The sequence below is a fragment of the Stegostoma tigrinum genome, chromosome 17, assembly GCF_030684315.1.
Source record: "Stegostoma tigrinum isolate sSteTig4 chromosome 17, sSteTig4.hap1, whole genome shotgun sequence".
NCBI lineage: Eukaryota > Metazoa > Chordata > Chondrichthyes > Orectolobiformes > Stegostomatidae > Stegostoma > Stegostoma tigrinum.
Genome location: NC_081370.1, coordinates 28,358,729 through 28,386,139, shown reverse-complemented (window position 1 = coordinate 28,386,139; position 27,411 = coordinate 28,358,729). Strand labels below are relative to the sequence as shown.

Genomic DNA, 27,411 nt, shown 5'->3' with positions numbered 1-27,411 from the left:
GTCATTCAGCCCATTGCATCTGCTGCATCAGTCAATGATGTTGTGGCCGATAGGAAAGTGGAGTTGATTCCACCCCCGATAATACTTGATTCCCTTACAGATAGGCAGGCAGACACACTCAATCAAGGGCACACTTTAAAATGCAGAGTTTAGAGTGGTCTGTGATAAAGACTGACAGATTTGCTACCCTCCAACTCCTCTTCATTGGTGTCCAAAATGAGTAGTTTTATTCTGAGATTTTGTCCTAGACTCTCACGATGACAACCTTCCCACGTCTACCCTGTCAAGTTCCCCACAAAATCTGGCATGTTTCATCGATTCCTCCATACCCAGGATCAGCCACATTAACATTCTCTGGACTGTCTCCAATGCCAGTATTACTTACTAAAAACTGGGCTTTTTTAAATAAAAGCCCAAAACTGTTCAAGTATTCCAGCAGTGGTCTGAGTGGTGCCTTGCACAGTTTTAATAAAGACTTATTTTTATTATTCCATTTCCTTTGATACAAAGGCTGACATTATGTTTGTCTTCCATTACCTTAGATGCTAACTTTGTTGTTTATGCACAAGGATTCCCAAATCTTTCCACACTTAAATACTACTCAGCTCCTCTATTCTTTGCCAAAATGGGCATAACCTTATATTCATAATCCATCCACCAAGTTTCCTCTCACTCATTTAAACTATGTCCTTTTGCAGACTGTGCACCATCCTCACTACTTGCCTTTCCAACTATTTGTCTCATCTGCTCTTCATCCAAGTCAAATATATACTGCAATTAATTGTACTGCTCCACATGATGCACAATTTCCTCTTCATAAAACCATGTTGACTCTGCTCAATTATGAGTGTTCCTCAATTCTCTATTCTAATCATATATAGAGTGTCATTTCCCCCAATATCAAATATTAAGCAAACCAGACTACAGCTGACATTTGTCTTTTTCTGAAGGGCAGGCAGTGATTAATGGGGTACTGCAGTCATCAGATCAGGACCCTAATTATTCACAATATATTATGTTAATGATTTGGAGAAATTTGCTAAGTACATTATCTTAAAATCTGCAGATGACAAAGCTGGAGGAAGAGTGAGACACGAGGACGATGCAGAGATGTTGCAGGGGGATTTCCATAGTGGATAACAGATGCAATATAATGTGAGGGTATCCACTTTGGTAGCAAAAAATAAAACAAAAAGGCAGATCATCATTTGATAATGGGAACTGCAGATGCTGGAGAATCCAAGATAACAGTGTGGAGCTGGATGAACACAACAGGCCAAGCAGCATCTCAAACCCTTCTAGGCCTGAAATGTCAGCTTTTATGTTCCTGATATGCTGCTTGGCCTGTGTTCATCCAGCTTCACACTTTGTTATCGCAAATCATCATTTGACTGACTGTAAATTGAGAACATTGTATGTTCAACAAGACCAGTGTTCTTGTGCACCAGTTGCCGCATGCAGTAAGGGTGGCAAACTGTATGATGGCCTTCATAGCAAAAAGGATTTGAGGAGAGGAACAAGGATGTCTTGCTGCACTTATGGGGGAGGCCACACCTGGAATACCATGCACAGTTTTGGTCTCTATCTGAGGAAGGATGCTCTTCCTACAGAGATTGCAGTGAAGATTAATCAAATTAATTCCGAGGATAGCAGGACTGATCTAAGATGACAGTTTGGGTCCATTAGGACTGTGTTCACTGGAGTTTAAGTGAACGAGAGGCATGGTGGGGGTGCACTGCAGTGGAGGATTTAAAAAAAGGGGGGTACACCTCAAAAGCCTATAAAAATTGGAACCGGTAGACAGATTAGATGCAGGAATGACATTCCAAATGCTCAGGAGCACAGAACCAGGTACTTTTTTTTGGGGGGGGGGGGGGCTGTGATGAGGAAGAGTTAATTGTTTTACAACTGAGATGATGAGACATTCCCAGCATGAACATGCGCAGGGAGCCTGTCAGATTTACTACCACAGAAAGTGGTTCAGGTTGAGGCCAAGGCCAACACATTTAAAAAGGATCAGAGATAATGGGAACTGCAGATGCTGGAGAATTCCAAGATAATAAAATGTGAGGCTGGATGAACACAGCAGGCCAAGCAGCATCTCAGGAGCACAAAAGCTGACGTTTCGGGCCTAGACCCTTCAGAGAGGGGGATGGGGGAGGGAACTGGAATAAATAGGGAGAGGGGGGAGGCAGACCGAAGATGGAGAGTAAAGAAGATAGGTGGAGAGAGTGTAGGTGGGGAGGTAGGAGGTTCCTCAGGATTTTCATTTACATTAATTATCTCTTACTCTTCTGAACTCTAGCAGATTCGAGCATAACCTTGCAAACCTTCCCATTCCAGCCAGGAGTCTAGTAAACCTTCTCTGAACTGCTCCCAATGAAGTCATATCCAAACCAAAAAACAAAAACCAATACTGTGCACAATATGCCAGATTTGACCTCCTTAATGCCTTCTATACTTGAAGCATTAACCTCCTTACTTTCAGATTCAGAAAGTTGAGAGGGGCACTTTGTGTTTACCCAATTACTTGCTGCACTTGCAAACTAGTTTCCCATAATTATGCATGAATCTCTGCATCTCAGTTCTATAATCTCTCATTATTTAGATATGGTTAATTTTTAGCCTTGCTGTCAAAATAAGCAGTTTCACATTTTCTCACGTTTATTCCATTTGTTCACAGTCTACTCAACCTGTAAATCAATTTGTAGTCTGTTTTTCTTGCAACTTCCTTTCCTAACTACCTTTGACTGATCAGCAATCATACCTTCAGTTCCTTCTTCCAAGTCAATTACATACATTGTAGAGAACATAGAGGCCCAGCACCAATTCCTAACACATTTGTTACACCCTATCAACCAGGAAGTGATCCATTGTTAACTGTTTCCTGCTAGCTAGCCACTCTATCCATGCCAATATGAACTATACTATGAATCTTTATTACACAATAGCCACTGACGTGGCAATTAAAAAGGCCTTGTGGAAACCAAACCATACAGTACATCCACCAGTTGTTATCCAAAACATGTTACTTCACCAGTGAAATCAACAATTATAAAAGATTTGAGAAAGGGAACGCATATTTGGGTGCACTGCCGTAACATCCTCAGTAACACCAAAATCTTCCTTATGACAGGCGTCAGGCTAATTAGTCTGCAGTTTCCTGATTTCTATCTCCCTTCTTTTTAATGCAAAGAAGTAGTCTTGCTCCCTCCACTCATTGCCAGTCTAAACAGAACCTCCCTGAAATGTAGGAAATTTGGAAAAATTAAAACCCATGCATTAATCATCTCACTAGCCACTTCTTTAAAGGCCTTAGGATGAAATTTGTCAAGACCCAGGGACATGTCAGCCCACAGCTCCAACAATATCTCATGCACTTCACAGATAAAAAGTAAATTGAGGTTTGGCCCTCCCCTTTCCAATTTACAACAATTTTGGGATGTTCGTTTAACTTCTATTGTGAAGATGGATGCAAAATACATATTCTATCATCTCCTTTTTCATTATGAATTCCATAAACTCACTATAGCATTTAGTTTTTTAAAAAAACTGTTTACTGAAACTTACTGTTTTTATATTTCAAGCTAGCTTTCTCATACAAACTGAGTTTTTTAATCATAGGATAGAATAAGAAATAACAATCTTCACATCTATCGCTCAATTTGCACAATTATATGCTTGTTCTTTAAGTTATGCTTCTCTCTTCAAAAAAAAACTATTTAAGTCAATCACAGTTGCTGGGTGCTTTCCTTGGATTTCTTTCCTTTGCCGAATGCACCTACCCTATAGATTTTGAAAGATCAAGTATGTAGAATTGCAATTCTACTTAATCTCACTTGCCAGCCAACTTCAGCTAGCTCTACTTTCATGCCATTATAAATGCCCTTTAAAATATCAATCTTGGGCCCACTCCCCTCTCTCACATTAAACTGAACCGAAAGTATAATCACATTGTGAAGATACCCTTAGTTAGCAATGTTAATAATTTAATCTTGTTTCATTGCACAATACCAGATCTAGTAAAAGGCTGCTCTTGGGGGGCTTCAGAAGGGGCTGTTCTCAAAAATTATCCCAAACACATTCTATGATCTCCCCACTAGGCTACCTTTGCCATTCTAACCCTTTTTGAAAAGAACCCTCACTAGTATTCCTAGGACTGTTGCCAAAGTGTATTTTTGCCAAAATTTATTAAAAGTCACCAATTTGCTTGTTGGACAGATAAAAGGTCAACAGAAAACACAAGCCAGGTTTCTCTACTCAGTTACTAGTTATTACAAATACTGATTCTAAACACAGGCAAACAACTATGAACTATTAACATAACTAATAATTAAAACTCTAGGCCCCCCCCCTTGAAAATGTCCCCCATTCGCAGTTTTAATGGGAGAGTTTAATCTTTTTAAAAGAAAAAAGTTAACCATTGTTCAATACCGCAAGTCCATTGGCTTATTGAGATGTTCTTTTTGTTTGCTGGGAATTTGTCAATTTCTTCAGCCCCCCCATCCCAAATTTCACCCCCCCCCCCACTTAACAAGCCTTGAAAAAAAGGACAGCCAATTAATTGTGACACTAATTGTCAAGTCTTACTATTTAAAAGCCACCGCTTACAGCAACTAGTATGACACTTTAAATTTCAGGTGTGCTGACCTGAAGAGACCAGGTTCAAGAACAGCTTCCTGACCAGTATGAGACTGATGAATGGACTCTGGCTTCAAATAATACTTATCTTGCTAACTTCATGCCTTGTGCAATGCAACCTGCATGCCTCTGTCCAAGTCTTTTTTGATCTGTCTTTGCTTACAATGATACACCTCTACCCCTCAAAGCTTTTCACTGTATAGAGAAACAAAGAACGTTTTCCCTTCCAGAGGTCTGAAAGCTTCTCAAATGTATCTTTCACATTCAACAGCTGTTGAGTTACTCAGGAACCAAAGAGTTGTTGTACAACTGATAACCTTAGCATCCATAACATGCACACAAACCAATCAGCATCTGTTGCCAGCCAAATCTCAGTTTCTGTACAAACCATGGAACCAGGCTCTCTTGCACCTTCCCCTAATGCTTGTAAAGCAACAGTGTAAACGCAACTTACAAGGAGTTTCATTAATTTGCTTTTCAGCAATCCTTTCCTCAGTTATTTGAGAAAAGAAACTGTCCTTTTCCCCAATTCATTCTAAAAAAGGAACAAAAAAGTCCACAGGATATCAACAAGGTGGACTCCTCGTAAGACAGCCCTTACATTCTAGGCAAGGTTGGAAAAGCTGCTTGGTTCCACTGATTGTGGAAGAGAGACAGTGAGCACAATCACTTTGTTGAAGTGTTCAAGATCCAGAGTGGTATTGACAGGATGGATGTAGAAAGGATATTTCTGTTTGTAGAAATAAATATCACTGCTTTAAAATTAGGAATCACTCCTTTAGGACAGATGAGGAAAAATAATTTTCTCTGAGACAGTTGCTCTATTTTGGAATTCTGCTATGGAAGGCACAATAGAGGAGGTTCTTCAATATTTTTTAAAAAGGTAGAGTAGATTGCCAATGGACTCGAAACATGTAGAAATTCTAAAACCAGATTAAGTATTATCTTACTGATAGTGGGGCAGGATGGACTTTTGTTCCTATAAGAACATTTGGAAGACCAGAGGTCCTCATTCACCAGATAAAACAACTCCACTCTCAGCAACTAACTAATCCAGATGGAGGGAACAAGATTTTGACTGGTGGCTTCACGTAGAAGAATAAATTTTCTTTTCACAAAACAAGGAGGTGGTTGTAAGGAATGTTTTAAAGAAGGAAATGTGACAAACACAAAGGGTTAGGGAGAGTATTCTAGAGCTTAATGAAGGTATTGTACCAGCATGGTGGCCATGTAAAGATGGGCAATCAGAAAGCCAGAATTCCCAGGGTGCAGATATCCCAGAGGCAAGGATGGGATTATGAAGGATTGGGAAGTAAAAATGCAAGTTTTACTGTCAAACATTTGCTTGACTAGTGGTGAATATAGGCTAGCAAGCCAAGAAATGAGTGGGACTTGGCAGGCAAATTAAGGTAATAGCAGAATTTTGGATCAGAACAGCAGCCCGGACAGCATTAGTTTGATCAAATCCAGGAAGCAGCAAAGGCAAGAGTGAGAATTTCTATAGCAAATAAGTGGAGAGAGGTAAAATAACAGAAGAGGAAACAAGTACACATTCTTAGCAATTAGTTGACTGTCCACTCAGATGCCCACCACAGGGTTAAAATTGACATCAATCTGGTGAAGTTGGTGACAGCTGGATAGTGGCAGGCGAGGAATGCGTCACCTTCCAACTATGACCCCAAACAAATCATTGGTGGGAACGCCCATTTAACAGGATCACATTGTGGGGAGCATAACAAGCAAACTTGTGCAAATTGCTTGTGGGTTTCAGGATCTCAGGTGGGTAGATTTACTAGGATGTTGCCTGGTATGGAGGGAAGGTCTTATGAGGAAAGGCTGAGGAACTTGAGGCTGTTTTCATTAGAGAGAAGAAGGTTGAGAGGTGACTTAATTGAGACATATAAAATAATCAGAGGGTTAGATAGGGTGGATAGGGAGAGCCTTTTTCCTAGGATGGTGACGGCGAGCACGAGGGGGCATAGCTTTAAATTGAGGGATGAAAGATATAGGACAGATGTCAGAGGTAGTTTCTTTACTCAGTAGTGAGGGAATGGAACGCTTTGCCTGCAACGGTAGTAGATTCGCCAACTTTAGGTACATTTAAGTCGTCATTGGACGAGCATATGGACGTACATGGAATAGTGTAGGTTAGATGGGCTTGAGATCAGTATGACAGGTCAGCACAACATCGAGGGCCGAAGGGCCTGTACTGTGCTGTAAACTTAGTGTTCTATGGGTGCCTTACTGACAGCAGCCACTGTCTGCTCAGCCTGCACTCATGTCACAGACAGGACTTCAGCAAACTGAGAGGGGCTGTCATTATCCAGCTAAGCATTACTGCAGTACCTCATTCTGCTGACCTTTCCAAAAAAAGTGATACGGTGTCTCCATTAAATCTACCTAGGTTACAAAGAGGCTTATATGCCACAAATTGTTCCCAGGGAGTGGAGTAAAAAGAATTGAATTCCTGAGGTGAGAAGTAGCTGCCCTTGACAAAATGTAACAAGCATGAACATCAAGAAATCTTAACAATTTTAAGTCACTGGGAATCAAAGAATATTTGCCACTTGTTTGGATCATACCTAGCTCAAAGCAAGATGATTGTAGTTGATGGATCCCATTTGACTCAGACCCAAAACACTACACGTTCCACAAAGTCGTGTCCCCAGCCACAACCATCTTCGGCTCGTTCAATTAACTTCCTTTCAACATCACAATCAATCACTGACGACTACACAAGATTCAGCGCCATTCACAACTACACAGGTACTAATTTAGTTACCATCTGCATGCAGAAAGACATGGTCAGCACTCACTTAGGAAAATACATTCAGAACATACATGTCGGGGAAATGTTCACAGCCAACTAGAGGCAATCTAACCAATCTCCCTTGGAGAAACAGCAGCACTACCATCATTTAAATACTGTGGAGCACATCAAAGACTGGAAAATCAGCAAGTAACTCCCAGAGACTGTTCACCATTGACAAAAACACAAGTAGGAAATTTGATGCAAAATTCTCCACTTGCTGGACGAGTGCAGCTCCAAGGACTACTCATGAAGCTCGACACAGTCCCCTTCCACTGCAATAGCAGCAGCGTATGCCATTTACAAGATGCATCACAGCAATAGAAGGCTCCTTCAACTGCACTTTCCCAACATCGACCCTCTGCCAGCTCAAAAGACAAGGTCAGTTTCTTTTCCTCGAAAAAAACTACCACCTTCAAAGCCACACATGAAACTGACTTGGAAATAAGTGATAATCAATATTTAGAAAATAACGGTCTCACTAATAGCACAAAACAAGACTGATGATATTTTGCTTTTGACGTTATTTATTCAAACATTGGCCGCAAGTTTGGGAGAACTTGTTCTTCTTCCAATTGCAGCATGGGCTTTTTAAAAAAAAAGCAGGTGATGGAATCTAAGCTCCTAACTGACTTGAAAGTTATCTGTAACCAAACACCAGACCTTCAAAAGTTGAATGTGTTCACTTGGAGATGAGCCCAAATTCATAAACACCTTTCAGCAATCTTGCACTACACCTGGTAACAACTATCTTATGATCGATTAAGCATTGTGTGGTCACATATTGGTTTGATGAAACAGGTTTAGCTCCACAACAGTAATCCAGAACTATGAATTTAGAAAGGTTAAAAGCATTTCTCAGACAAGCTGATATCCTACAACATTTTAAACAAAGTATCAGTAACAGCACCTGCAAATACCCCTTCCAGCCACTCACCATCCTGAGTTCAAAATATATTACCATGCCTTCATGTCGCTTGATCAAACACCACCTGAAACTCCCTTCCATAATGGTACTGTGGGTCTACCTACACCAAATGGACAGCAGTGATTCAAAATTGCAGCTCAGCACCTTCAACAGCAATTAAGATTGGGCAACAAATGCTAACTTAACCAATGTTCCAAAGAGTTGTCATAACCCATTTTTCCCCCCTTAGTTATTAAACTCAATTTAAAGTATAGAAGCCAGCTATAAAAGATACATCTGTATTCATTCTGGGGAAAAAGAAATTTTTTTCCTGAACACAAATATTGATCTTCATTAGGATATTAGAGTTGAGATGGTCCCATGAGAATACTTTCAAGGTCACTATTGTACCAAAAAGAGAATATCATGAGCTTTTCTGGTCACTGAAGCAAATCTCAATTCTGTAGTGCACAAAAAGGGGAAAAAAAAAAATCATACTACACACTTGGCACAAGCCAATCAAGTTTACTATTATATAAACAGATAAATTATTAAATACAACCAAATAGTTCAGGACTGCAATTCCATCATTTTGAAGTCTGGAACAAATCATTAACTCATAGTTAATAACACACCTGTCAAGCAGGTGCCCCTTCTCTCTCAAATCTTTATTAATTTACAGTGATAAGTCAAAAGAGCAGGACAGAGATGGAAAACTTGATGTAATGCAGACTTTTCCTGTTTCAAAGAGTGGAAATATTTTAGGGCAGCAGAAAAAAAGTGTAGTAAAAGCACCTTTTAACAGCATGCTTAACCTGAAATATAACACTATATAGAACCTCCTACATCTCCATACTCCTAATGTGGGAGAGAGTCTGCAGCTGAGGTAGAAATACCTCCACAGCCTTGGCTGCTTTTACTTTCAATTAGTTCCAGGTGTTCCACTGGGTACAAGGAACAGCGAAGGCCACAGCAACATCTCCCACTCAGCACAAAACAAAAATCGAACCAGTCACAGCCACACTTCATTGTTTGAGCGTAGACAAAAGGCACACTGTAGAGAAAGTGCAAGAAAACTACAGTGCCCCGCTTGCCCAAATCCAGGGACACAAGAGAAGGAAAATGGCCGAGAATATCAATGAACTGAACAGTAAGCCACATGCTCATGGAAAAGCTAAGTCAAATGGTGAAAGAAGGACTTCTTCTTTAAATGAAAAGCCCAGGCTGGGAACAGAGTATGACGAGATTAAATAAAAATTGCAACAAATAACATTAAAATCTCTGAACGAATGTAAGTCCAGTACTTTTTAAAAAGAGATTTAAAAAAAATAAATAATAATCACATTTTAATAGAAAAATGTACTCTTTCTTAACCCACCTCCCGCAAAGTCAGCCCTGCAAATAACTAAATATGGTTATATGTACATTTAGTTAATATTTAATTTTTCCTCAGTATTTGTCTACTAGAATCCAACTGTTCATTTCAATATGACATCACCTTCCAAAGTTAAATATGCCAGTTTGCTGGTGAAAACAAGGAGGGGTGTGCTGCAGAAAGCCGAAAACCAGCGTTAACTACCGTGCTATAAACCTTAAAGTAAGTAGAGTTCACCCTTTATTACCTGCAACACGCAGTGCCTTCCTCTCCCCTCCATTCCGGTTTATATTTCCCAGACAAACCTCCCTATTAGCTGAACTGCTGCTAACAGTAGTTTGGATTCAGATACCTACTGGGTTTCCCACAACTCCCTCACATGACCTTCTCAGCACACTTCCACTGATTGCAGAATGCTGACAGGCTGGGCTAGTCACCATGGCAACTGTTGTCCCTGCTTGCAGTTCTGGAAGGGTTCCACGAAACAGCATATGCCTTTTGATTAAAAAATTTTGCAAGAGCTCTGCTCCTCCCCTCCTTCGCCGAAGGAGCAGGAGCGAAGAAGCTTACACCCCTCAAAGTATGGAATTGCCTCATCTGGAGATACCGCCGTAACTTGCTTTATGTGTGAAGGGAGGCAATAACGCATTACCACGATTCGGTTCGCAGAACACGATTACTATTTTCTCGCCTCAATTTTGTTAAAAGGTTATTGACATGCAGGCTTTCCTTAAATGTAATAAGATGAGCTGAATAATGCTATTGTGTTGCAAGTATTCATAGGCATGCCCAGCTACCCACCAGAAACATGTTTAATATGTTTCTTTCTTTGCTCTCGTAAAAGTTTTTGTGGTTTGTGAGTATGGCTTCGGGCAATTTGCATTTCGTTACCGTTTATCCGATAACTTACATCTATCCTCTGTTTTATTTACGTTTTGTTTCAATGTGTAATTGGAGAGAAGGATGATAACATCCAGGTGTAGCACTTCTTGCGTCCAATACCAGGGTTAAGTACGCCCAAGTCAGGTACAAACCCGGAGAGATTACCTCACCTGTTTATTTCTGTGATTCCTGTAAGTGCCTGGTTACCATATGCCTCTAAATAATTTAAAACAAATCTGTGAAGTTTGTATTCAGCTTGCTTGTTCATTGTTCGTTTCTCATTAACATGTATGATTATCTGACACTGCCCTGTATCTGTCATTAAAATCACTGTGTAGTAAAACTGAAGGCTTATTGTTTGGTAAGTTCCACCTCTGGCCATCTGTATCTCAGAGATTCAGCTTATCATGGACACATTCCTTCAATTTCTGTAAGTTTTATCATCCTTGATAAAAGGAAAAGAAAATCTTCTCAGAAGTAACGAGAGCAAAGCTGGAAGATAATCACAAAAATAAAGTGAAGCCTAGAAGCATGAATTAAACCAGTTTTAAAAATTAGTAAAATTTCAACAGTTTTTGCATTTTTAGAGCTGCACTTATCCAGGCAAATGGGGAGTATTCCATCACACTGTTGCCTTGTGCCTGAGAAATGATGGAAGTTAGCACAGAATTCCCAGGCTCTGACTTGTATTTGTTGATCAATATTATACAGACTATACTGTTGAATTTCTGGTAGATGGTATCCCCCCAGGATGTTAATAATGGGAGTTGAGTGATTATCATGGAAAAATGGTGAGATTCTTTCTTAGAAATGAATATTAACTGGCATGTGTACAAGATAAATGTGACTTGCTGCATATCAGCCCAAGCTTGAATGTTGTGTAGGACTTGTTGCACATGGGCATGGACTGCTCCAGTATTTGAGAAATCAGGAATCTACATGGAGGAACTCCCACAGGAATGACTCAGGACTGAAATGATTGACCCTCATTGACAAAAATGGTCTTCCCGTGGTCTGATTTTTCAACACAAAGCTACCAAATCCGATGAGTTTTTCCAGCAATTTCTGTTTTTGTTTCTACTTTCCAGCATCTGCAATTCTTCCAGTTTTAACTAAAATCATCTTCCTTTGTGGTAGGTATGACTCCACCCAATGGAGTTGACCCCAAATTCTTTTTTTCAATTTTAACATGGCTCTTTGATGTCAAGTTCAGTCACTCTGACCTTCCATCTGGAGTTTAGCTCTTTTATCCATATTAAACAAAGGTTGTTACGAGGCCTGGAGCCAAGTGACCTCGATAGAACCTACGATGAAAAACAGTAAGGAGGTTATGGCTGAGTAAGCAACACTGAGTACTGTTGACCACTCCATCAAACACTTTGCTGATTGAGAGTAAACTGATAGTAACAGGAGGTATGGATTGGATGTGCTTTGCATGGACTGAATATACATGGACAATTGTCAGGTCAATGCATGTTGTAACTGTATAAGAACAGCTTGGCTAGGAGTGTGGTTCAGAGCACAAATCTTCAGCATCACAGCTGGATGTTGTCAGGACCCCTAGTCATGGTTTTTCCAGTGCCTTCAGCCATTTTTTGATATCATATAGGATGATTTGAATTGGTTGTAGACTGGCATCTGTAATATAGGATGCTGAGGAGGCCAAAAGGGATTTTGCGTCTCCACAATCTGTAACATCACAGGCACATGGGATTGTATCTTGCTTGATTTCCAAAGACACCAGTCAATGCAAATAGTTTCTGACATCTTCATCAGGACTGATGTCAGACTAACAGACTGAAATTCGATGTGGAGCTTCTCTTCCCATTATTATTTAGTTGTGCACCATCATTTATGGCTGGATATGGTAAAACCAAAAGACTTTGATCTGATCCTCTGGTTATCAAGAGTGCTAACGTTCCCATTTCAAAATGCTTCTGTTGTTTAGCATGCATGTTGTCCTGTGTTGTAGCTACATGCATTTGGTATTTTATTTTCAGATATGCCTGGTGTTACTCCTAGTATGCAATTTTCAGCGAATCAGGGTGATTGACCTGACTTAAAAAGTTAGAGAGTACCTGGCCTTATATCGTTCAGCTACTGAAGGTTTTATGCTCAAATTTACACTGAAGATATCTTGTCTCAAAAATGGATTTAATGGGGCTTTCTTCCCCATAACAAAAGACCTATTTTGTTGGAACTTTTCATCTTGGATTCAGCAGGACAACTTGCAACTGTGATAAAGGAGAAAGGTATTATTTATATTGTATGATTATGGTATGATTAAGACAGTGCAGCTTGGATTGTGGGAAGTGGAATTTGATTTGTAATGGCTTTGCCAAGGAAATGCAACAGTTAATGATAATTGACAGTTAACAGTCAATACTCAGAGTAAGGTCCTCACTGAAGAACCAATCAACTTGCCTGGTTTAAAATCTAAACCATCTGGCAGTTAACTGAAGCAGTTGTTGATGACTGACATTCTCCACGGTAATGCATCCACCAGAGGTAAATTTGCCAAACAAGCAGCACTCTTCTGTCAGTGTAAATTTGGATTTTCCCTTTACTGGTATTCTTGCAGATTATCCTGATGAGTGCAGAATTACAAGAGTAAAATTTGTCTTCTTTTCATGTCCTGCCAGTGATTGAATGCCCTTAAGTGGCCAGCAAAAGACCAGTTTACCTTTGTGCTTGATGCTTTTGTATCTGACTGGGAGGATGGGGTGTTCCTCTGGGGATTTCTGAGGTAAAGAACTACTGACTTCTGATTGGGTGTCTTACAAATTCCCTGCTTAGACAATTAGTGATTTTTCTATTTGGCAAGACAATGGGAAGAATTTTAATCTGAAGAAGTGCAAGTATTTGTCTATGGGTGATTAAGAGTTAAATCTACCAAAAAAACTGAGCATATAGGGTAGCTGGCTTCAATCCACTGACTTCAATGTCTAATTCTAGCATGTTAAGATGATCTTGACTCAATTCAATCAGTTTTAAGTTCAATCATAGAATTCCTAGTGTGGAAACAGACCATTTGGCCCATCAAGTCCACATTGACCCTCTGAATAGCATCTCACCCAGACCCACCCCATCCCTGTAACCCTGCATTTCCCATGGCTAATCCACTTAGCCGATACATCCCTGTACACTTTGCGCAGTTTCACACGGCTGATCCACCAAGCTTGTACATCTTTGGACATTGAGGGGAAACCGGAACACCTAGAGGAAATTGACGCAGACGCGGAAAGAAGGTTGGTGTTGGGTTTACACAGTTGCTTGAGGCTGGAATCAAACCCAGGTCTATGGCACTGTGAGGCAACAGTGCTAACCACAGAGTCCCCATGAACTCTTGCACTTCTCCAGCCAATTATCCTCACTCTGGCCAGCAATTAAGACACCAGTGATAAAAATCCCACCCAGTGAGAGTTGACACCCAATCAGAAGTCAGTTGTTCTTTACCTCAGAAATCCCCAGAGGAACACCCCATCCTCCCAGTCAGATACAAAAGCATCAAGCACAAAGGTAAACTGGTCTTTTGCTGGCCACTTAAGGGCATTCAATCACTGGTGGGTCAGAAAGGTTTCCTGCCCAGATCTTCTGAAGGAATCGACAAGGTGATAGTGTTGGTTTATATCACCAGCTCACATAACTAGGGCCCCTTCCTGTGCCCAAGCTTACCATCTCCAGAAGTAAAAGGTTCTTCCCTTGGTTTCTAACTTTCAATGCCCAAGAGTATCAATTCAGCTTTGGCCATAGGCATGAAAATGAATTTCTGTTGAAACGTCAGTCAGCACTATCCTGATGCTACATTTGACCACCTATCTCAGAAGAACATCCCAACATCTCATGAAAGCCTGAGAATAAATTTTGTTTGAGGCTGAATGCAACATGTAGCACAACTGGTCAGTCAGATTCCTGGTCTCAATTGTTTTAAAAGTTCAGCAATGCTACAAGATTATATTGGCCAGCTAAACAAATTACACTATCTTGGATAATAAAATGTGAGGCTGGATGAACACAGCAGGCCAAGCAGCATCTCAGGAGCACAAAAGCTGACGTTTCGGGCCTAGACCCTTCATCAGAGCTCTCTGATGAAGGGTCTAGGCCCGAAACGTCAGCTTTTGTGCTCCTGAGATGCTGCTTGGCCTGCTGTGTTCATCCAGCCTCACATTTTATTATCTTGGAATTCTCCAGCATCTGCAGTTCCCATTATCTCTCTCTTACACTATCTTGGAATTTGATTCGCTTGTACGTTAACAATGTATTACTTGTTCAACACAGAAAAACATGAGGCATTGCTAAAATTATGATACTAGTTAATCTTAATATTAAGGGCTGTTTCCCTGTTTATTAACGTCAGCAGAGAAAATGTAATCTTAAACTAGAAGTCAACAAATCCCAAAGATCTGATGGTCCACAGTGTTCTTTAAAAAAAGTAGTTGCAGGAATTCTAAGTACACTGGTTATGATTGTCCAAATTGCCTATATTCTAGATGTCTTGTCATGGATTGGAAGTTAGCAAATGTAGCAGCACTGTTCAAAAAAGAATGAGAGGGAACTAGAAATTACAGACCAGTTTGTCTAACTCAGTCCTGATTAACATGCATTGAATAGTGTTTTTGGAAATCAAGCAAGATACAACCCTGTGTACCTGTAATATTACAGATCATGGATTCTGCTTAAGTGAACTGGCCAGTTCCATTTCCTTTATTTTCCTTCTGATCTATCCCTTAACTCTGCCTATTTGTCTGCTTGATTCTAACTCCCTAGAGATAGAGAGGCTGATTTCATTTGACTGTCCAGCTCCATATCATAATAAAGGAAATAAGCTCAAATGAGACAAAGATCAGAGAGTGGAATCAAGGTAGAAGATTAGATACAATTTTATGGCATGGCAGTGATGGTTCAAGGGACCCTATGAGATTGGATTTCACATGGCAAAACATATCCTGCTACCTCCCCCAATGTTCAACTAATAAATTAGTCATTAGCTTGCCCACATGAAACCGAGCTGGGAGCAACTCACATCTTTCATAGTGTTACTTTCACTTCCATGTGGGAGGAAGCTCTGCTCAACAACTCACTCAGGCAAGCATATTGTGTTACTGGTTGTCCCCAGGAGTGATTGGATGCAGTGGTAACCAGTGCTGGAATTCAGGCAGCCCGTCAACAAGACACTACCGAAGCCCAGACTTGAAGTGTTACCTCTTGGATTTTGGCCAGGCTTGACACCTGACTCCAGCTAAGGGCCTGGGGAGGGTTGGAGGGCTGGGATTGAAAAGCCATGGAGGAAGGTTAAGGTGGAGTACTATCTTAGCAAGGAGATGGAGGATCTCTGGACATAGCAAACTCCACAAAGCAGATAACCAATTCCAGCCCAATTGCAGTAGCTGGCTCTCCCAGTCCCTTCCATACCCACTATAATATGGGAGAACAAGTTGGGACTGGGCAGGAAGAGACTGGGAAAGCCATCTGCTTTACTTTATGACATCCCTCCTCTCCATCAAATACGAACGGTAGTGGCCATAAAATTCAGCCCACAATCGACTCCTGTTTCCAAAGCCAAAGTGATATCTTCAGTTGTATGGGAAACCTATTTTAATTGGCTAACTCAGGTGAAGAAAAATGGCAATTGACTTTTACCCAAAGTGGGAAGCTTCACTTGAACCTGACAGTAGGATTTTGAATCCTAATAGAATATCCTGCACCATTTATGTCCTTTTTAACTCTCCAAATATTCTTAGCTTTTTGTATTTTGTTTTCCATTGCATCTCGCCATCACTGAAGGAGTTGATTAATACTGGTATAGTGAGTATGACAGCAGCTCTCCAGTTATTCATCTATGTTTGAAAATTTTTCATTTGTGCAATGACTGTCACTTAGTTAGTTAACCATAAAAAGCATTGTACCGGAGGCCAAATCTGTTCTCATCCTCATGTTTAACTAAGAAAATGTTAGTGATTAATGGTGCAGGATATTCTATTAGGATTCAAAATCCTACTGTCAGGTTCAAGTGAAGCTTCCCACTTTGGGTAAAAGTCAATTGCCATTTTTCTTCACCTGAGTTAGCCAATTAAAATAGGTTTCCCATACAACTGAAGATATCACTTTGGCTCCCGAGGGCTGGTGTGCTGCCTCGGTCATGTCGCTACATGTGAGCCAGATGGTCAGAGTTCAAGTCCTACTGACTTTAGTATGCAATAACATCTGTGAACAGATTGATTATCATATATCCTGCAGGCTGGCTCTTGAAAATGCACTTAAAGTAATAGCAAAATGCCCTTGTCTGAAAGTGAGGGAGAAAACATCCCAAAAATTGAGCCACTTATTACACTGTTTAGGTGATGTCGTGTGTGTGTGTGTGTGTGTGTATTGCACTGTCACCTATTGCTTGAAGACCACGAGACCAACTGGAAGATTCTAAAGACTTATGTAACCATTAGTTGGCTCAATTGGTTGTCAGTGGCATGGAGTCAAAATGGAGCAACATGCTGTAAACTGCCCATATCCATTTCTTTTTCCCTATACCTAGGAGTGTTATCACACAGAACTGAGCGACTTCCCCACCACCAAAATTATCACATCTTCTGTTTTTTTCAGAAATTACTAATCACCACTAGCAATCACCCAAGCAAATTTACAAGCAAAGCCCATTATGGGCCATGTCCATTTTTACCCTTTTGAATAAACCAGCATTCAGCCAATAGTGGTCACTTCCAATTACGCTTCATTAAGATTTCTCAAGTAATTAACCATATAAATCTTGTAGATGTAGAAAAATTACCTCACCAAACAGAATTTCAATTTAATAACCAGGGTACACAGTGCAATGACGAAACAGAATAACATTTTTAGTGAATGGTGGGGAATCGTAGTGATTATTTTTTTACAGCTGGCACTTCAGCTTTCCCAAGAGATTATATGGTACCAGATAGGTGTGGAGCTCTGCATTGTGATTCATTGACTAAATGGGAGAGGCTTGTCGAGCTAGTGGAACTTTTACAGCAATTGACTTCCTATGTTTGTAAAAGCAATGAATTTTTAAAGAAGCAATTAAATATCGGAATGGGGACGCTTTAGAAGCTTCCTGAGATGGTCTGAATGGCCTACCTTCGCCATAGCTGTTATAACCAAAAATGATCAGTGCATGCACTAGCGGTGCTGTGTGGTTGCTAGTTTGACTCTGCAAATCTTCTCGGATCAAATGGCTCAGTTCAGTCATAGCAGACAGCTAAGTCTGGGTCTGAACTATTTCTCTGTCATATCCAGTTATCTGATTTCTTGCCTTATGCCCAGAATTTGCGACTGGACTAGCTGCAAGCCATTTGCCTCCCCTTCCATCTGTGCCCTTTCCTTATCTTTCCATTGCACAGTAATCTGAGTGACTGCTGCATACTTACTCTGAATTTGAAAACATTTTAATAAAACATTCAGCTCTCAATATTTTAAATCACTTCAAAACATTTCACAGGCTTCCTACCAAATTACAAAATGTTTTACATCAAGATACTTAAAAGTACTGAAGACACCAATAATATTTAATATGATAGTGGCAGAAAAGTTAATCTGGCTGAAAAGAAATGTGGAATAGGAAAGGGGGCAAAACGGGAGTAGGGAAATTACAAGGTCCATTTTATTATAATGGCGACTGAGTCACTTTCTGTGGGTCTCACATGGCCACGAGCACTCTCCAATGTAAAGTGCTAGACCTACGTTGTTCAGCGGGTCAGGTATTTATGAGCACAGAACAAGGGTAGTTCAAAAGAAAAACAAATGTTTCCCTTTCTGTAGCAGGTCTTCCAGCATCTGAATGGTACCATCAGTTCCTATTTTAATTGCAAATTTCCAATATTTACAGTACTTTGGTTATGTAACATAACACTCCCCTGGATTGGACCACCAAAGGATTGGCAGCAGATTTCAAATGCAAGGGCCATAGAATAATACAGGCAAGTCATTTTGCACCATTCTCCCAGCAAGTGGACTATAATATGAAAAATATCCATTACCTGTTAACCAGACAACACCAAAAAATTGTATTTTTCCCTTATCTTTTTGTTCGTGCTGCATGTCCTCTAAATGGTGACAAATAATATTTCTGATATACAGTGGGAGTAATCGATATATGTCACTATTTAGCGTAATTCATGAATATTTCATTATCGTTTTCCGCAAAAGAAAATCTTGGTCAAGTTGATATTGTACTGAGCTCAAATAAGTTTTAGTCAAAACTATTTGACTGAAGACAAAACCTTTTGGCTTCTGACGTACTTAAATATCCACGAAAAATAAAGCAAATCAGCTCAATTTTTATGCCAAATGCAGTATCAAATTTTAAAAAGCACAGAAATTCATCAGTTCATCATCTGTTCAACAGAGAATGTGTTCTCTTCAGTTTCGCATTCAATATACTATTCAAAATAGGTTTGCTTGCCAAATACAGAAGAAAGCGGTGACCACACATGGTTCTTTTCAATATTTTTTTTACTGCACCATTTCTGTATGAGGCAAGTAATTTCCTGTGAAAATTGAGGATGCAAAAATCATTCACTGTGAGTTTAATATCTGACAGTAGAGTTTAATAGTATAGAATACTTTTTTTCTCTGAGACAATGGGCTTTTCTGCAGTGATTGTTTAACATGGAGAGTGACAGTCAGCTAAGGATTTTTTGACGTTGCATGTTCATGTTACACTCAGCATCACACAAGTAAATGAGAAGAGCACCTCAAGCTTTAAAACCCCACCCGCTGTAGATCATTTGACAGGAAATCAATGGAAGTCTTCAGGCTAAAATTGTTATGCAATACATATCCAGTTAATCATTGAAGGGATTGGGATTTTTAGAGACAGGCATTTTTGTTCAATATTAATACATTATTAACATCAATGCATCAATTAATACATCTGGCCAATGATCAAAAGAGATTGTTTGAAGATCTAGGTTTTAAGGGGCATCTAAAGGTTAAGGAGGTGGGAGAAGGGGATAGGTGAGAGGAAGAGATAATGGGAACTGCAGATGCTGGAGAATCCAAGATAAGAATGGTCTAGGAGCGAAACGTCAGCTTTTGTGCTCCTGAGATGCTGCTTGGCCTGCAGTGTTCATCCAGCTCCACACTTTGTTATCTAGGTGAGAGGAAGAACAGGTTAGGCAGGTGGGGACGAGCTGGGCTGGTTTTGGGATGCAGTCGGGGGAGGGGAGATTTTGAAGCTGGTGAAATCCACATTGATACCATTGGGCTGCAGGGTTCCCAACCAGAATATGAGTTGCTGTTCCTGCAACCTACAGGTGGCATCATTATGGCACTGCAGGAGGCCCAGGATGGACGTGACGTTTAAGGAATGGGAGGGGAAGTTGAAATGGTTCACGACTGGGAGGTGCAGTTGTTTACTGTGAACTGAGTGTAGGTGTTCTGCAAAGTGGTCCCCAAGACTCCACTTGGTTTCCGCAATGTAGAGGTAGCCACACTGGGTACAGCGGATGCAGTATACCACATTGGCGGATGTGCAGGTGAACATCTGCTTGATGTGGAAAGTCATCTTGGGGCCTGGGATGGGAGTGAGGGAGGAGGTGTGGGGGCAGGTGTAGCATTTCCTGCTGTTGAGGGGGAAAGAGCCAGGTGTGGTGGGGTTGGAGGGGAGTGTGGAGCGGACAAGGGAGTCGCAGAGAGAGTGGTCTCTCCAGAAGGCTTCTCCTCTATCTTCTCCTCTGTCCATCTTCAATCTGCCTCCCCCTCGCTCCCTATTTACTTCAGAATCCTGTCTCCATCCCCCTTTTCTGATGAAGGGTCTAGGCCCAAAACGTCAGCTTTTGTGCTCCTAAGATGCTGCTTGGCCTGCTGTGTTTATCCAGCCCCACACTTTGTTATCTTGGTTTCTCCAGCATCTGCAGTTCCCATTATCTCTGATCACAATTTTAACCTCACTGCGAAGCCTCTTCCAGGATGCCTAACCTGAAGAAGTTACCTTCCTCCCTCCGGACCAACCTCAGGGTATCTCTCTCCCACTGCAACTCTCTTGTGGTTTCTTTGGCCTTGAAACTGCTCGACCATGTCCTGAAGCAAACCAGGTCAACTCCGCCCACCGCCAATGGAACTTCACCCACCACCAACGCCAGCAACACTCCGCCCACCGTCGACACAGCCCCGCCCACAGCCGATGACCACATCGCTCCGCCCACAGGCAGCTACTCCAGAGAAGACAGCCACACTGAGCCCTGCCAAGTCTTCATCATCCCCCCAGACCTCCCACTGATGGAAGACGAATGGTCAGTCCTCAGCAAGGGCCTCACCTTTGTCCTCCTCCCCCACACATCAACAAATAGACATCTGGACATTGAGCAGTTTTTCCGCCACCTCCGCCTCCACGCTTATTCTTTAACAGTGAGCCTAACCCTCCCTCCACTGACCCCTTCTCCCGCCTCCAACACAAGTCCTCCTCCTGGACACCACCCCCAGGCCTCCTACCCTCCCTCGACCTCTTCATCTCCAACTGCCATCGAGACATTAACTGCCTCAATCTCTCCACCCCCTCACCAATCCAACCTCTCCCCTGCACAACGGGCAGCCCTCCGCTCCCTCCACTCCAACCCCAACCTCACCATTAAATCCGCAGACAAGGGAGGTGCAGTTGTAGTATGGCACACTGACCTCTACATTGCTGAGGCCAGACACCAACTCTCCAACACCTCCTCCTACTGCTCTCTTGATCATGACCCCACCCCCGAGCACCAAACCATCATCTCCCAAACCATCCACAACCTCATCACCTCAGGTGACTCCCACCCACAGCCTCCAACCTCATTGTTCCCCAACCCCGCACGACCTGCTTCTATCTCCTTCCCAAAATCCACAAACCCACCTGCCCTGGTCAACTCATTGTCTCCGCCTGCTCCTGCCCCACCGAACTCATCTCCACCTATCCGGACTCCATTTTCTCTCCCTTGGTACAAGAAACTCCCTACCTACGTCCGTGACACCACCCATGCCCTCCATCTCCTTCAGAACTTCCAATTCCCCAGTCCCCAATGCCTCATTTTCACCATGGACGTCCACTCCCTATACACCTGCATTCCTCATGCAGATGGCCTTAAGGCCCTACGCTTCTTCTTGTCCTGCAGGACCGACCAGTCCCCCTCCACCGACACCCTCATCTGCTTAGCCAAACTCGTCCTCACCCTCAACAACTTCTCTTTCGATTCCTCCCACTTCCTACTGACTAAGGGGGTGGCCATGGGTACCCGCAAGGGCCCAAGCTATGCCTGCCTCTTTGTAGGTTACGTGGAACAGTCCCTCCTTCGCACCTACACTGGCCCAAAACCCCACCTCTTCCTCCGTTACATTGATGACTGGATCGGCGCCGCTTCATGCTCCCAACAGGAGCTCAAACAGTTCATCCATTTCACCAACACGTTCCACCCCCAACCTCACGTTCACCTGGACCATCTCCAACACATTCCTTACCTTCCTGGACCTTTCTGTCTCCATCTCAGGCAACCACCTAGAAACTGATGTCCATTTCAAGTCCATCGACTCCCACAGCTACCTAGAATACACCACCTCCCACCCACCTTCCTGCAAAAATTCCATCCCCTATTCCCAATTCCTTCGCCTCCGCCACTCTGCTCCCAGGATGAGACATTCCACTCCCACACATTCCAAGGGCAGCAACCTCCACCCCCCCCCCCCCGCACCCCTGCAGTGGTCGAGAATGCCCTCGACCGTGTCTCCCACATTTCCCGCACCTCATCCCTCACACCCCGCCCTCACAATAACCGCGAAAAGAGAATCCCCCATAGTCCTCACAAACCACCCCACCAAACTCCGTATACAACACATCATCCTCCAACACTTCCGCCATCTACAATCCGACCCCACCACCAAAGGCATTTTTCCAACCCCACGCTTGCACGCTTGTCTGCCTTCTGGAGAGACCACTCTCTCTATGACTCCCTTGTCCGCTCCACACTCCCCTCCAACCCCACCACACCCGGCACCTTCCCCTGCAACTGCAGGAAGTGCTACACCTGCCCCCACATCTCCTCCCTCACCCCTATCCCAGGCCCCAAGATGACATTCCATATCAAGCAGATGTTCACCTGCACATCCGCCAATGTGGTATACTGCATCCACTGTACACGGTGTGGCTTCCTCTACACTGGGGAAACCAAGCGGAGGCTTGGGGACCGCTTTGCAGAACACCTCCACTCGGTTCGCAACAAACAACTTCACCTCCCAGTCGCGAACCATTTCAACTCTCCCTCGTATTCCTTAGATGACATGTCCATCCTGGGCCTCCTGCAGTGCCAAAATGATGCCACCCGAAGGTTGCAGGAACAGCAACTCATATTCCGCTTGGGAACCCTGCAGCCCAATGGTATCAATGTGGATTTCACCAGCTTCAAAATCTCCCCTCCCCCCACTGTATCCTAAAAGCAGCCCAGCTCGTCCCCGCCTGCCTAACCTATTCTTCCTCTCACCTATCCCCTCCTCCCACCTCAAGCCGCACCTCCATTTCCTACCTACTAACCTCATCCCGCCTCCTTGACCTGTCCGTCCTCCCCGGACTGACCTATCCCCTCCCTACCTCCCCACCGATACTCTCCTCTGCACCTATCGTCTTCTCTATCCATCTTCAGTCCACCTCCCCCTCTCTCCCTATTTATTTCAGAATCCTCTCCTCATCCCCCTTTTCTGATAAAGGCTCTAGGCGCGAAACATCAGCCTCTGTGCTTCAAAGATGGTGCTTGGCCTGCTGTGTTCAGCCAGCCCCACACTTTGTTATCTTAAAACAGTAAACACAGTCTGGTCTAAAGTCTCATCTAGAAAACAGCACTAACGTTGCAGCACTTTCAGGACTGAATTATAATGCAGTTTGAATCCATGACCTATTGACACAGAAATGAGAGTGCCACTACTTATCCAATTTGGACATGTTATGTTATCTGCTAATTTTTGAATGTCAAGTTCAATGTTATTACTTTTATGATGATTTTTCTGTACTTTTAATCTTAGAAAGATCTGCATTTATTCACAGCAGGCCAAGCAGCATCTCAGGAGCACAAAAGCTGACGTTTCGGGCCTAGACCCTTCATCAGAGAGCCTCTGATGAAGGGTCTAGGCCCGAAACGTCAGCTTTTGTGCTCCTGAGATGCTGCTTGGCCTGCTGTGTTCATCCAGCGTCACATTTTATCTTGGAATTCTCCAGCATCTGCAGTTCCCATTATCTCTGCATTTATTCAATCTTTTTATGGTCACTGAACATCTCAAAGCATTTTACAGTCATATATTTTTGAAGTGTAATTAATTTTGTACTACAGAATAGAGAAGCTAATTTGTGCTTAGCAACCTTCCACAAACAGCAAAGTGATAATCACCAGATAATGAATTTTTTATGATGTTAATTGTAGAATAAATATTGTCCAGGATGCTGGCATAACTCCCCTGATTTCCTTTGAATCTGTACTATAGGATTTTTTTTATCTATCCAAGTTGAGCTAAGCACCTTGGTTTAATGATACATCCAAAAGGCAGCACCTCAAACAGTGCAATGCTCCCTTAATACTGCAGGCCAGTGATTCTTGTGTTCAAACACTATGGCAGGATTTGAACCTTTTAATTCTGGGGTAAGGGTGCTGCCAACTGAGCCATTGCTGACACTAACTAAACCTACAGGTCATTCAGTTCTACAGTTCTATGCGGTCACTATTGGGCCAATCAGAAAAATGTAAAGCGACTCAGCCTACTGATCTGAACCATTTTAGATCAGAAATCATCTTTAATATTTTTCAAAGTCAAATTTTCTGCAGGAATTGCACGTGGCATATTATTAGTAAGGACAAGGCAACAATATCCCAAAGCAATTTCATAAATTTTAATCCATGGAAAAAGCCTGAGCCTCCCCAGATTATCCAGACATTCCAAGTGTAGGCCAAAGGAACCTTGCTCTGTGACATCACATCTGACTTGAAAGCAGCACTGGGTGAATCAAATTGAAAGGAAACATTGCATTTCGCTCCACTGACAGAGTAGCACAAAACTTCACCAAATGTGGCTTGATAGGAGCAAAACATTCCTGCCTAGTTTGAGCTGAATCTTTCAATAACAATGCATAATGATTTGAAAGCCAAGTTCACTGACAAAATTCACGGGTTGGACCTTCACCCCCCTCCAACCCCCCAAAAAAGGGAATGAGCTAGCTTTGTATCGGGCTTAAAATGAAAAAAATAAGCTAAGCAAAGCCATAACGGGATTAAGGCAGGAATGTTTGTTGGGGGGGTCGGGGTGGGAGATTACCACACACTCAGGAATGTTTCATTGGGGGTTATTTAAATATTATGATGACCCCATGTGACTTCACCCCTAGTCATTCTATTTTTACCGACAGGTGGATGGATGGCCATTTAAAAGGAGAGTGGAAGGATTGATTCCACAAGGTAAGCACTGCTACCACACTGTTTTTGAGCCAGGAAGGGCAGGAGTGCTGCCTCTGGGTCCAATATGCCACCCAGTAACCACCATTTTCCCCACTTTTCCTCAAACACCTGTTTGCTCCCTGCTCCACGTTACCATCTACTCCTTTGAAGAACTATTAGACTCTTTACATGATCAAAATCCATTAGACGAGCAAAGAGATTCAATCCATGATCATACAGCACTCCATCTTACCAATGGTCCAACCACCATTGCACACCTCATACACGACTCAACATCTTTACGCCAAGTCACCTCCTACTTGCTGATGCCCTAGTCCACCCATATATAATCAGAAAGAAGCCAGAACACCATTTGACATGCACTCAATCTGGATTTCCCACATGGTCCATAATTCGACTTCCCCCAAATTCACCATCTTTTACACTTTTAAAATAACCTATCTTCAGCCAAATGCAGATTCTCACACAATAGCCCTCCTGCCTCTCAAAAAAATCTACTTGCACATGGGAAACCCATAGAAAGCAAGTAAAACCAACCGCCCAGTTAATTCATTGTTCCAAGATTCCCTCCCTCAAAAGAATAATTCCTACCGTGCTGCTTCACAGAACTCACCCAAAATGCAGGTCCATGTTACAGGTAAATTTAAATATTGCTTCGATGGTTTGGATGGTTGCCAAGTGTTTTGGTAAATAGAGGAGCCTGGTTATTCAATTCAAGTTTATACATGTTATGTGATTTTTTTTCAGATGTGTATCTGATTAGCAGCTCTTTGAGTTCAACCTACCTGTCATTTCTCTGTAATCAGGCTGTTTATTTTCAAATTTTTGGCTTTGGAACCTTTGAAGAGAAGGCACTCTATTTGGAATTTCTGAAGAATGTGTAAAACAATGAAGCAATAAAACAATAAAAGTGTCTGAGATAGTAATCATGGGTAATTTTAATCTACCTATAGATTGGAGAAATCAGATTGGTAAAGGTAGTGTGGAAGATGAGTTTGTCGTGTATACTGTGAATAGTTCCATATACCAGCATATTCCAGAGCCAAACAGAGAGCAGATTGTTTTAGATATAGCAACGTGTAATGAGACAGGATTAACCAAATCACAGAGGCCTTCCTAGCAGCAGGAACGTTTCGTAACTGATTTTCACATTCACATTCGAAGGAGAGAAGAATGTATCTAAAACTGGTGTTTCACACTAAATAAAGGAAAATACAAAGTTTAAGACAGATCTGTCCAATGTGAACTGGGGAACTAGGTTAAGTCAGTAGAAAGGCAGTGTCAGACTTAAAGTAGCTACTCATAACACAAGTATTTGCAGTGAGAAAGACAGACTCAAGAGAAGAATGCACCATTAGTGACTAAGAAAGGAAGTTAAAGATTGTATCAAATTGAAAAAAAACATACAATTCCACAACCATATTTTGCAGGTCAGCGAACTGGACAGAATATAAAAGCCGTCAAAGAATGATGAACAAAAAGGGTGGGAGAAACTGAAGATAAAGTCATCATAGTCCCATAGGGCTGCTCTCTCAGAGAGAGACGACAGGTGGTGGTTTAACCCAAGGGGCACCACAGCTCAGGTGGGCAGAGAGGTTTAGAAAGAGTCTTTCATGGTAACCTCAGCCAGTGCAGAAATTGAACACATGCTTGTTGGTATCAATCACTCTGTACCATAAACCAGATATCCAAACAGCTGAGCTAATATGAATTAGAGTTCTGACAAGAGGAACAGGGGAAAAAAAAACAAACAGAAAATAGGAGCAGGTGAAGGCGATTTGGCCCAATGAGTCTGCTCCCCTTTCAATAGGATTCTGTCTGATCATTCAACTCAGTACCCTGTTCCTGCTTTCTCCCTGTAACCTGTGATCCCTTTAGCCCAAATACTATATCTCACTCCCTCTTGAAAACATTCAAAGTTTCAACCTCAACCACTTTCTGTAGTGGTGAATTTTACAGGCTTAACATTCACTGGGTGAAAAAATTCCTCATCTCAGTCCTGAACGGTCTACCCACATCCTTAGATTGTGACCCCTGGTCCTGAACTCCTGGTCATTGAGAACATCTTTCCTGCACTTATGCAGTCTAGTTCGATTAAGATATCCAAAATATCCACACTGCCCTCCCACACTATTCTTCTAAACTCTACTGAATGTAATCCTAAATGATCCAGTCTCTTTATAAATATCAGTCTTGCCATTCCAGGAATCAGTCTGACAAATCTTTAGTGCTCCCCCTCAATTGAGTTATAGATCATAGAGTCCAACAGCACGGAGTCAGGCCCGTTGGCCCAAACAGGTCCATGCCAACCAAAATGTCCATCCACACTAACCACATTTCCCTGCATTTGACCCATACACTTCTAAAC

The 27,411-nt window shown here is 42.1% G+C and overlaps 1 protein-coding gene and 1 long non-coding RNA gene across 6 annotated transcripts in view; one reads left to right on the top strand and one right to left on the bottom strand.

The window, feature by feature from the left end:
* Positions 1–27,411, bottom strand: part of dennd2b (DENN domain containing 2B) — a 403,328-nt gene that overhangs the window by 282,592 nt on the left and 93,325 nt on the right. Inside the window, exon 1 of one of the 5 annotated variants that reach the window (XM_048545168.2) lies at positions 9,980–10,115. The exons of 3 other annotated variants lie outside the window; for them this stretch is intronic. The gene's annotated coding sequence lies outside the window, so the exon portion shown is untranslated. Of the gene's footprint in view, positions 1–9,979; positions 10,116–27,411 lie in introns of those variants that run through there. One more of the 5 variants, XM_048545170.2, reaches the window with a different exon arrangement.
* Positions 9,867–27,411, top strand: part of LOC125459159 (uncharacterized) — a 66,972-nt gene continuing 49,427 nt past the window's right edge. The window contains exons 1-2 of the long non-coding RNA XR_007248973.1: positions 9,867–9,954; positions 24,995–25,043. This is a non-coding gene — a long non-coding RNA (uncharacterized LOC125459159). The remainder of the gene's footprint in view (positions 9,955–24,994; positions 25,044–27,411) is intronic.